Below are 11,996 nucleotides of genomic sequence, written 5' to 3'. Positions count from 1 at the left end.
TCTCCAGGACGGCCGAGGGGGAATGGAAATTAACAGAAAACTACAGCCCTGGGGACACAAAATTCACTTTTATTAAGAGCCCCGTAACAGCAAAGGTAGCCCCGGTGCGCCAACTGCCCCTAAGGGAAACTGTAGCCCCCGGAGGGGCGCTCACTATGATATATGTCCCCTTTACTACGAGTGACCTATATAACTGGAAGCACCAGAACCCCCCGTTCTCGGAGGATCCCGCTCCACTAACAGCAGTCTTTGAAACCTTGGTCTCGGCCCATAATCCTACTTGGGGCAATATGAGAATTGCTCTAAATACCCTACTAACTGCGGAGGAGAGGCGTTTGGTCCTCTCAAAAGCCCGTGAGGGGCTAGCAGGAGGGGGAGCGAGCGCAGCTGATTTAGCTAACCAGCTCCCTGAGACTGCGCCCAATTGGACCCATGAAACTGAGGAGGGTCGAGACTTCCATCGCAGATATGCTGTAGCTATAGTACAGGGGATGAAATGCTGTATTAGAAAAACTCCAAATTGGGCCAAGCTGTATAATATTCGACAGGAAAGGAATGAGAATCCAGCCGCCTTTTATGAGCGCCTGTGTAACACCTGTAAAAGATACACAGACCTCGATCCGGAGGATGCCAATGGAAAGCGGGTGTTGATTCCCCTCTTCATTGGGCAGTCCTATGAGGACATTAGGAAAAAGTTGCAGAAATTAGACGGGGCATCGGGTAAAAATATAGAGGAGCTCTTGGAGATTGCGTTAAAGGTTTATGATCGCAGAGACGATGAGGAACGGAAAAAGGGGGCCCGCATGCTAGCGATGGCCCTGAGGGAGGGAAGTGAGAAAGAGGGGGGCAAAACTAAGGGGCGAACAGGACCACAGGAGAAGGGAAAGGGCCCCCATTTGGGATGAAATCAATGTGCTATCTGTAAAGAGGAGGGACACTGGAAGAACGAATGCCCCCTACGACACACCATGGGGGAAGGATATAGAAACAAAGTCCCACCCGCGCCCATCTTATATAACGGTGCGGAAGAAGAGTCGTTTGCATAGGGAGGCTGGGGGACCCAGTGGCCCCTTCTGGCGGCACAGCCCGCCAGCCTGGATCCCATGGTAACAATTAAGGTAGGGGGCCGCCCAATTGAAGCCCTTATTGATACAGGGGCTACCCTTAGTTTGCTTCCCCTCGCAGAGGCTCCCCAAGGAAGGGCTCAAGGGTGTACTATAGTTCAAGGGATAGAAAGACAAAACATAAAATTGGAAAAAACTCTTCCCCTCCTAGTGAAAGTAGGGGACCATCATATTTCCCACCAATTCATTTGTAGCTCTTCCTGTCCCATTGCGCTGCTAGGACGAGATGTGCTTACTAAATTACAGGCGGAAATCTCGTTCAATAATAATGGGACTATGGAAGTTAGGCTCCCTAAACAACAAACTTCTAATTATCAAATGGCCCTTCTAAGTGCTGAAAATCCTCCCCCGGCGCAGCCGGAGAGTGAGAGGGACCAGCTGCCGGGGGTTAACTCTAAGGTCTGGGCTGAGGAGGGAGGCTTTGCTCGGGCTCGAAACGCTCTACCAGTGCATATTTCCCTTAAGGAAGGAAGCCGCCCAGTCCGAATTCGACAATACCCCCTTAAGTTAACCACTCAGATCGGGTTGAAGCCTCTGATTCAAAAGTTTTTGCAGTACGGCTGGCTAAGGGAAGGCACTTCCCCGTACAATACTCCGATAATGGGAGTGCCTAAGCCTAATGGGCAGTATCGATTGGTCCAGGACCTAAGACAGGTTAATAAGTTAATAGAGGCCCCCTATCCAGTTGTCCCAAACCCTCATACTATCTTGGGTCAAGTCCCCAAGAACCACAGCTGGTTCTCTGTAATAGACTTAAAAGATGCTTTTTTCTCTATACCCCTTGATCAGGAGTCTCAGAAACTGTTTGCCTTTGAATGGGAGGACCCAGATACCCATTACAAGGCTCAGTATCTCTGGACTGTTGTCCCTCAGGAACTTACCTGTGCACCCGAGATTTTCGGCAGCCAGCTAAAAAGAGATCTTGCCCCGTTCCTGGCTAGACACCCCTCGTGCAACATAGTTCAGTATTGTGATGATCTGCTCTTAAGTACTGAGACGGAGACAGCTTGTAGAGAGCAGACTATAGAACTCCTTAATTTTCTTGGAGCTCAGGGGTACAAGGTATCCAGGGAAAAAGCCCAATTGGTTAAACAGCAGGTCACTTTTCTCGGGTGGTAGCTTTGTCAGGGACGTCGTAGCTTGGGTAAAGATAGGATCCAAGTTATACTCGAGAGCCCTTGACCCCAGAGCCCCAGAGAGCTGAGGGCTTTCCTGGGACTAACCGGTTTTTGCCGGCTTTGGATCCCTGACTACGGAGGGAAGGCTAGACCACTATACGAGTCCCTCACTAAAGAGGGTCTGCTCCACTGGTCATGGACCAAGGAAAAAGAAAAAGCATTTCAAGAGCTTAAAAAAGCCTTGGTTCAGCCTCCCGCTTTAGCTCTCCCGGATTCCCGGAAGCCGTTCACTCTATACGTTCACGAGAGGGGAGGGGTGGCATCTGGAGTCCTGTGCCAAAGGTCGGGACCGACCTGGCGACCTATAGGTTACTATTCAAAGGTATTGGACCCGGTTGCCAAAGGCTGGCCGGCTTGTTTACGAGCCGTGGCTGCGACCGCTCTCCTTGTACAGGAGGCTGAAAAACTAACCCTGGGTGGGGACACTGAGGTTGTGGTGCCCCATGGGATACCCCAGATACTGGGAACAGGAGCCGGGGAAAAGCATCTAAATCCCAGTCGGCATACTAGATATGAGGTGGGGCTTTTGTTGGCCCCTAACCTGACTTTCAAGACAGTTAGTTCCCTTAACCCGGCTACCTTACTGCCTGATCCCCAAGTTCCCTGTAGGACCCGCCCCACTCATGACTGTATTGAAGTCTTGCAACAAGAGACTAAACCTCGCCCTGATCTCTCAGATTTGCCCTGGCCCAATCCCGATATCGAAGGATACGTTGATGGATCTAGTTATGTAGAAGATAGGAAGCGATTTACAGGAGCAGCCGTCGTAGTTAAGAGTGGAGAGGTGTACAAGTTTAAGCTTAGCCCCAATTTATCTGCCCAGGCGGCGGAGCTGGTGGCTCTTATTGAGGCTCTCCGGTTGGGAACTGGGAAAACTGTTAATTTATATACTGACAGTCGTTACGCGTATATGGTGGTGCATGCCCACGGAACCCAGGGAAAGAAAGGGGCTTCATTACGGCTTCAGGCCAAAGAATAGCCCATGGGACCCTTATTAAGTCATTGCTTGAGGCCCTGATGCTCCCCCTCCAGGTCGCTGTGATACACGTGCGTGCACATGGGAGGGCCCCTGAAACTGAACAGCGTAAATACAATCGATTGGCTGATCAGGCCGCGAAAGAAGCCGCACAAGGAGGAGCCACGTGGCTTCTCTGGGTCCAAGATACAGGAGTTAAAACCCCTACTCCCCACTATACCACCGAGGAAGTGTCCCACGCGCGAGCTACAGGGGCCCAACAAATTCCCTCTGGGTGGTGGAAGTTGCCAGGGGGGGAGATTTTTGTACCTAGACCAGTACTCCAGGAGATTCTCCAATCCTTACATAAGGAGGGACATTTGGGATCAGGAGCTATGGTCGATTTGGCTACCCGGTCCCTTAGGGGATTGGGTATACATATGGAAGCCCAAAGAATTGTTAATAACTGTTCTATTTGCCAGCGAACAAACCAAAAGGGGTGCGGCCCCCCCCGCCCCAATGGGAGGCCGGCCCTGAGCTGCCTATCCTTTTCAAAGGTGGCAGGTGGACTTTGCTGAAGTCCCCCTTGTAGGGGCTATAAGTATTTGCTTGTTTTTATTGACCAACTTACTGGGTGGGTAGAGTGTTACCCTACACGACATTGTCAGGCACGGGCAGTCACCAAAGCCCTGTTACATGAAATACTTCCCCGCTTCCATCTCCCTGAAGTAATTGAGTCGGACCGGGGAAGCCATTTTATCTCCCAGGTGGTTCAACAGGTGTCGCGGGCCCTCGGTATCCAATGGAAATTGCATACATCTTGGAGACCGCAGAGCTCGGGCCAAGTAGAGAGAATGAATAGAACTCTCAAAGATACTCTCACTAAACTGTGTATGGAGTCCGGTTTAAAATGGCCTGATGCTCTGCCACTCGCCCTTACCCGCATTCGGAGGGCCCCGCGTAAGGGTCTGAAACTGAAACTTTCACCCTTTGAACTGGTCTTTGGGTTCCCTCCCCGAGTACTCATCCCGGGGTACCGAGAGGATGTAAACTGGGAAGTAGGGAATGACTCCTTGTGGAAACAGGTTTCTGCGCTACAATCTGTTTTGTTACAGCTACATCGGTACGCGGCGCCTTTCCAGACCCTTCCCTTGGATCAACCCGTGCATTCCTTCCAGATCGGTGATCAAGTCCTTATCAAAAAGTGGAAGCGTGACCCCCTCACGCCGCGGTGGGACGGTCCGCACACTGTATCGCTCATCAGCCAGGCCGCCATTAAGGTCCTCGGGAGCGACAAGTGGACACATCATACATGAGTAAAGCGATTTCTGAATCCAAACCCGGAGAGCAACACAACCGAAGAGGACAACAGCCCTCTGTCCGCTCCGGCTCCGGAAGCCCGGGATGGCACAGGTGAAGACTCCACCTGGGAGTACCAAGGACTAGAGGGACTAAAGGGACTGTTTAGAAGAAAGGGACAATGAAACTATCCTTTGTGTTTCTGTTATGTATATTCAGTTATTCATATGGTTGGAAAAATAGGTTCTTGCAATTAGGGGAAATAATAGCAGATTCCTTTAATCTTACCAATTGTTGGGTATGTGGCGGTCCAGGAGAATTAAATGAGTGGCCCTGGGTAGCCCAGCCAGTACAGCCCAAATGGTGGCTAAGCAACTTAAGCATAGTGCATAATGGAACGGGAAGGTGGACTGAGGATAGTGGCCCTTGGCGGCTCTATTCTACTGGAATGGGTGTCTTTTGCCTTAATCGAACAAAACGCGAGGGAAAGTATGTAGGGGAAAGTACGTGCAACTGGACTTTATCTCTAGGATTTGATTGCTATGATCATCCTAGCTGCCATACGTATGACTGTCTTAAGTATCAAGGACAATGGAACCATACCCATGTAAAGCTGACTAATAATAGCTGGGTAAGATGTTCCTACTGGAATCATATGGGCGATGGTTGTAAGGCAGTAGGATTGGATGGGTTCTTTGATGCCCTCTTTTTAAGTTGCCAGCGAGATAACACCACTAGTAAGGACCACGTGGTACGATGGTATCAGTGGGCATGGCAGCACCCTAATGGAACCCGAGTGACCCACTTTAAACAATTTTGGTCTAGTACCAATAGCCCAAAATTTGGTTGCAATTGTGTTTGGAAGGCAGGGGCTGGGGCATGGAAATGTGATTACTGTAATCCGGACGGCACGTCTATTTTTCTCGGGGGGCCCATAGAATCAGGTAACTCTTTGTATTATGAGGAGCCGGGCCCCGAAGACTACCCCGAGACCTGGGATGGCCCCTTTGCTAATGGAACCTGGGCCTTGAAGGGCCATTATTGGATCTGTGGATCCTATGCTTATCGCAGATTGCCTCCAAACTGGTCAGGAATATGTTACGTAGGATATATTAGGCCTCTATTCTTTTTACTACCTCAAAACCAAGGAAATAAATTGGGAATTAAAGTTTATGATGATTTAATTAGAGAAAAACGGTTTGTGGACTCCACTTTGACTGCCGGAAGTTCCCAAACTTGGGGAGCTCAGGAATGGCCCCCTGAAAGGATCATCAAACATTATGGACCGGCCACCTGGAACCCTAGTGAGCTAGTAATAGGGGCCAGGGAACCAATCTATAATCTAAACCGAATCATTAGGCTGCAGGCTATCTTGGAAATATTAACCAACCAAACAGCCGCAGCACTGGACCTTTTGGCCGATCAATCGACTCAAATGAGATATGCAATTCTCCAACACCACATAGCTCTTGACTACTTGCTAGCAGAGGAAGGAGGACTCTGTGCAAAGCTAAATGAGTCTAACTGCTGCTTACAAATAGACGATAATGGCCAGGCAGTAAAACAGTTAACAAAGGAAATGAGAAAGATAGCCCATGTCCCAGTACAGACCTGGGGTGGGAGGGACACAGATTGGTTTACCTCCTGGCTGCCACAATTGGGATGGCTACGAAAAGGTTTTCTCCTTTTTATATTCTTTGTTACCATCCTATTAACTCTCGCTTGCTTTACCCCTTGCTTGGTTGCGGTAGTCCGAAGACTGGCTAATCAGGTTACATATCAACAAATGATGATATTATACCAGCCAGTAGGAACTGAGGAACAAGGGCCATAAGGCTCTTAAAATGCTTTTAAGGGGGGAGATCTGATGGAAAAGGCCTAAAGATCTAAATAAAATTAAGGACGTGCATTTAACCATGCATTTGACCATGTCAGCTATTTGTTAACCAATTTAATTGGCTCACTTGGCTCACAAGTATATGCAGCTGTTTCCCCATATATCCCCAAGGTATTTAGTGCAAAGGGTCAACAAATGTACCTTGTTCTCCCTTCAAAATGATAAATGTATCCGCAACAGATGTCTCTTGTATCCCCCTCCCCAAAATAATATATGTATCCTGTGTAACCTATTATCTATAGGTCAGCATAATGACGCAAAAGGATGAAGGCTAAGTTGTTTGTTACTGGTTATAAAAAGGGCCTGTTCGGCCATGTAAGGTGTGTCTCTACTCTGGCATTAGCCGATGAGAGCACCCGCTCAGCTGATCGATTAATAAAGAACCTGGTACCCGTCTTTTTGTCTCTCCATGCCTCCTTGGTGTAATTAGGTAAGCTCCGGGGGGAAAACGGGCCCTATTTGGCTAACACTACCTCATGTTTCTCATATCCTGGGACCAACGCAGCTGCAACAACACTGCAAACAAAAAACACATTTTATGTCAGGGTTGGGGAAAAAACAACTAAAAAGTTTATAATCCAGTGTGGGGAGTCAGAGTTTTAGTAGAATGTTAAAAATGATTGACCCATTAACTAAGGGAAAGGACACCTCAGATAATCTGTTTTCCCAGGGGTTGTCTGAGCTCATGATGACCTTCCACTAAACTCATCAGAATTTTTCTGTCTGTCTCTCTGTAATGTGATCACTCTTGAATATGGCATTTAGTCGTTTCCAAAATTTTGGGCCTTCCATTATAACAATACTGCATCCCATCTCTGCCCAGCCTCCCAACACAGGATAACAGTTTGACCCCCTGACTGACTTACTGCCCAGAGAAGAGGAGACAAATAACTAGGGGGGAGCAATGTGGGGGAAAGATGGGAATGGGGGTGTGCATATGGTGGGAATCGGGGAGAGAAAGGTGGACTCTGGGAATAGGGGGCATGGGTGGCACGTAGAACACCTGGTGGAGGAGAATTGAGAGCAACAGGGAATGCCTAAGAGGGGGGGGGGGGGGAGGGGCTCAGAGGGGGGGGGGGGGGGGGGGGGGGGGGGAGAATGCAAGAAGCCCCCTGTGTCTGCAATGAGCTCATCCCTACACAAGCTATGAAACGTGCCACTTCCTTGTACTATGAATTGTTTCACCAATCTACTAGAATTCTTTGACGGGGGTCAACAAGCATGTGGACAAAGGGGACCCAGTGGATATAGTGTACTTAGATTTTCAAAAGGCCTTTGACAAGGTCCCCCACCAAAGGCTCTTACACAAAGTATCTGCCACGGGATAAGAGGGAAGGTGCTCTCATGGATTAGTAACTGGTTAAAATATAGGAAACAAAGGGTAGGTATAAATGGTCAGTTTTCAGAATGGAGAGAGGTAAATAGTGGTGTGCCCCAGAGGTCTCTTCTGGGACCAGTCCTATTCAACATATTCATAAATGTTCTGGAAAAAGGGGTAAACAGTGAGGTGGCAAAATTTGCAGATGATACAAAATTACTAAAGACAGTTAACACCCAGGCAGACTGCGAAGAGCTACAGAAGGATCCCTCAAAACTGGGTGACTTGGCAACAAAATGGCAGATGAAATTTAATGTTGATAAATGCAAAGTAATGCACATTGGAAAACATAATCCCAACTATATAGATAAAATGATGAGGTCTAAATTGGCTGTTACCACTCAAGAAAGAGATCTTGGAGTCATTATGGATAGTTCTTTGAAAACATCCACTCAATGTGCAGTGGCAGTCAAAAAAGCGAACAGAATGCTGGGACTAATTAAGAAAGGGATAGATAATAGGACAGAAAATATCAAGTTGCCTCTATATAAATCCATGGTATGCCCACATCTTGAATACTGTGTGCAGATGTGGTCGCCCCATCTCAAAAAAGATATATTGGAACTGGAAAAAGTTCAGAAAAGGGCAACAAAAATGATTAGGGGAATGGAACAGCTTCCATATGAGGAGAGATTAATAAGACTGGGACCTTCCAGCTTGGAAAAGAGACAGCTAAGGGGAGATATGATTGAGGTCAATAAATCATGTCTGGTGTAGAGAAAGTAGATAAGTAAGTGTTGTTTACTACTTCTCATAACACAAGAACTAGGGGTCACCAAATGAAATTAATAGGCAGCAGGTTTAAAACAAAAAAAGGAAGTATTTCTTCACACAACACACAGTCAACCTGTGGAACTCCTTGCCAGAGGATTTTGTGAAGGCCAAGCCCATAACGGGGTTCAAAAATGAACTAGATAAATTCATGGAGGATAGGTCCATCAATGGCTATTAGCCAGGATGGGTAGGAATGGTGTCCCTAGCCTCTGTTTCCAGAAGCTGGGGATGACCGACAGGGGATGGATCACTTGATGATGACCTGTTCTGTTCATTCCCTCTGGGGCACCTGGCACTGCCCACTGTCGGAAGACAGGACACTGGGCTAGATGGACCTTTGATCTGACCCAGTAGGGCCGTTCTTATGTTCTTATGTACCTGGAAGACATGAAAATATTTATGGAAAACGAGAAAAAAATCTAAAAGCAGATATCAATTGGAACAATGGAAAACCTTCTGGAGAAAGGCTAAAAACACATCTATTTGTCCAATGCTTAAGGAAGTTTGTTACCAAATACTTTATGAAAGGGATCTCACTCCACCTAAGCTTGTTTGCTGGTAACCATTTCTAACTTGGTCTCTTATATTTGAATTCACTATAAATATTGTCTTTTTTTGTTAATAAATTGTTTTTATTTGAAATCTAACCAATCCAATGCTGTGTTTCAACTGAACTGTTTGGTAACTCCAGTTTAACTGGCAAACCATTGAATATTGACTCTGTACAGGAGCAATGAACCTTTAATAGCTGAACTGTCCAGCAGAGGGCAGGACAGTGCAGAACACAGGTTTTTGGGAAAATATGAGACTGGGTGTGTGCTGGGGTCAATCTGCAAGTAGCAACCAAGGCTGGTGGAAGCCGCAGTGTGGCTGGTGTGTTGCTGACAGGCTGCTGGGGTCAGAGATACGGGACAAGTGCTGCATCTCTACACAGACACTCAGGGTGTAGCTCGCATGCTGCTAGGCTGGCTGTGAGTGTCCCAGGTTGGGAGCTACACCAGCAAAACATTGTGAGGCACACAGAGTTATGGAGCAGGTGGTGACTCAGACCCTCACTGGTCTGGATTGCACCCCAGAATGTGACAGACCCCCCCCAAATGAGAAACCTGGACTGTTAGAACCCTTGGACTCCCAGAAAATCCACATTCTCCCCAACCCTGAACCTCTAGGGCACATGAGGAATCTGTGGCCCACACAAGGTGTGCACCACCAGGGCTTCAGGAAGACAAATGGAGACAGTTGTTAACTGGGCATGAACAGTAGCAACCTACATACTCAAAATGTCCCCAAACACCCGAAACTGGGGATAACCACTGGGGGAGGGCAGACATTTTGCTGCAGCAGGGCACTCACCACTGTCGGGGGCTGAGGGCACAGTCTGGAATTTGGTAAACAAAGAAAATTTCCAAGCACGTGTATCAGTTAACATGGAGTTAGTATTCCTTTCATATCCGTAATGTACTAAGATTACATCATAATTATTATCATCAGTGTTTTCTCTTCAGGACTATTTAGAGGTTAATAAATGGAGAAGAAGAACCTCAGCAACCCAGTGACAGAGTTTGTCCTCTTGGGCCTCACCCAGAGTCCTGAGCTGCAGCAATTCCTTTATGTGGCTTTCTTCATAATCTACATGAACACCTGGCTGGGAAACTTCATCATCATCACTACGGTGATCACTGACCGGCTCCACACCCCCATGTACTTCTTGCTGGCCAACTTGGCTTTCCTAGACCTCAGCGACTCATCAGTCAATACTCTCACCTCTCCTCTCACAGCAAAACATCATCTCATTCAATGAGTGCATCCTCCAGATGTTTTTCTTTCACTTCATTGCTGGCACTATGGGGTTTTGCCTTGTGGGGTTGGCAATCAATCGGTATGTGGCCATCTATAAACCACTGCGGTACTTGACTATCATGAACCAGCGTGTGTGCGTGGGGATAGTGCCACTGGCGTGGCTGGGTAGATTGGATCGCTCTGCTGTTCAGATTGGACTGCTCCTCCAGTTACCCTTCAGTTTGCCAAACATCGTGGACAATTTCTACTGTGATGTCCCACAGGTCATCAAACTGGTCTGCACTGACACCCATGTGGCTGAGCTGCAGCTTGTCTTCAATGGTGGAGTAGGGATAATAATAATATCCATCATTCTGCTGATTTCCTACACCGTCATCTTAGTCCAGATCAGGACACACGTCATGGACGGGAAGCTCAAGGTTCTGTCCACCTGTGGAGCCCTGATTACCATGGTGTGTTTACAATTCAGTCCCAGCATCTTCATCTATGCTCGGCCCTTCAAGAAGATCACCCTGAATAAGGTGGTCTCAGTCATTTACACTGCAATCACCACGATGCTGAACCTGATGATCTACACGCTGTGAAATGCTGAGATGAAGAAGGCCATCAGGAGGCTGATGAGCAGAATGCTGTGACATAATTTATCTTTCAATGTCCATTTGTGATAAAAACCTGACCTCAGGGACATATCAGAGAGCAGATGTATGTGGCATATGAAATGTGTGTGTGGTCAAATGAGTTCAAATCCTTCACGCTCATGAGAATCTCAGCTCACAAATGAATAATAGACGGAGGGCCAGAACCTGGGTATAAAGAAAAAAAGCAGTCAGTGGAAATAAGACATAGCTCCATCTGGGTAAATGGGCCAGAGCCCCAGCTGGAGGCAATGGGTGCATCTCACTCCATGACTTCCACCAGCTGGGGCTTTGACACTGAGAACTGCTGGTTGAAATTATTCTAAGAATGATTTCGCCTAATGAGAAATCCATGAAAATCAATATCTTCTAAAAAAAAGAATCTGTTGAATATATTATGCGTCATAACTAATGAACTGATTGTGATGAAGAAATTACTATCAAATATTCCAATAGATATCCCATCCCATCTCCTAGAACTGGAAGGGACCTTGAAAGGTCATCGAGTCCAGCCCCCTGCCTTCACTAGCAGGACCAAGTACTGATTTTGCCCCAGATCCCTAAGTGGCCCCCTCAAGGATTGAACTCACAACCCTGGGTTTAGCAGGCCAATGCTCAAACCACTGAGCTATCCCTCCCCCCCTTATAGAGAATAAGATCATTTTTTTATCTTATGGCTAATTCTTTTATCCCATATATAGATATACACACCACTTCTCTGCATTTATCATGTCAAGTATCATCAGAAATTTTTAATAATATTCACAACTTACTTTCAAAAAGAATTGGTTTTAGTTTTGTCTACATTACATTTCTCTCTCTAACTTGACAAGTTAAACTTAAGGCCTAGTCTACACTAGGAGTTTATGTCGAATTTAGCGCCGTTACATCGAATTAACTCTGCACCCATCCACACCACGAAGCTATTTAGTTCGACATAGAGGTCTCTTAAATTC

The 11,996-nt window shown here is 47.0% G+C and overlaps 2 pseudogenes; both read left to right on the top strand.

Moving 5' to 3' along the window:
* The first annotated feature begins 491 nt into the window (after positions 1–491).
* LOC113408893 lies at positions 492–4,573 on the top strand (annotated as a pseudogene).
* A 5,557-nt stretch (positions 4,574–10,130) lies between these two features.
* On the top strand, positions 10,131–11,040 carry LOC113408892 (annotated as a pseudogene).
* Positions 11,041–11,996: the final 956 nt, after the last annotated feature.

The sequence above is a fragment of the Terrapene carolina genome, unplaced genomic scaffold (assembly GCF_002925995.2).
Source record: "Terrapene carolina triunguis isolate 2854851 unplaced genomic scaffold, T_m_triunguis-2.0 Scaffold26285, whole genome shotgun sequence".
In the NCBI taxonomy this organism is placed as follows: Eukaryota; Metazoa; Chordata; order Testudines; family Emydidae; genus Terrapene; species Terrapene triunguis.
This window is presented reverse-complemented; position numbering and strand designations above follow the sequence as displayed.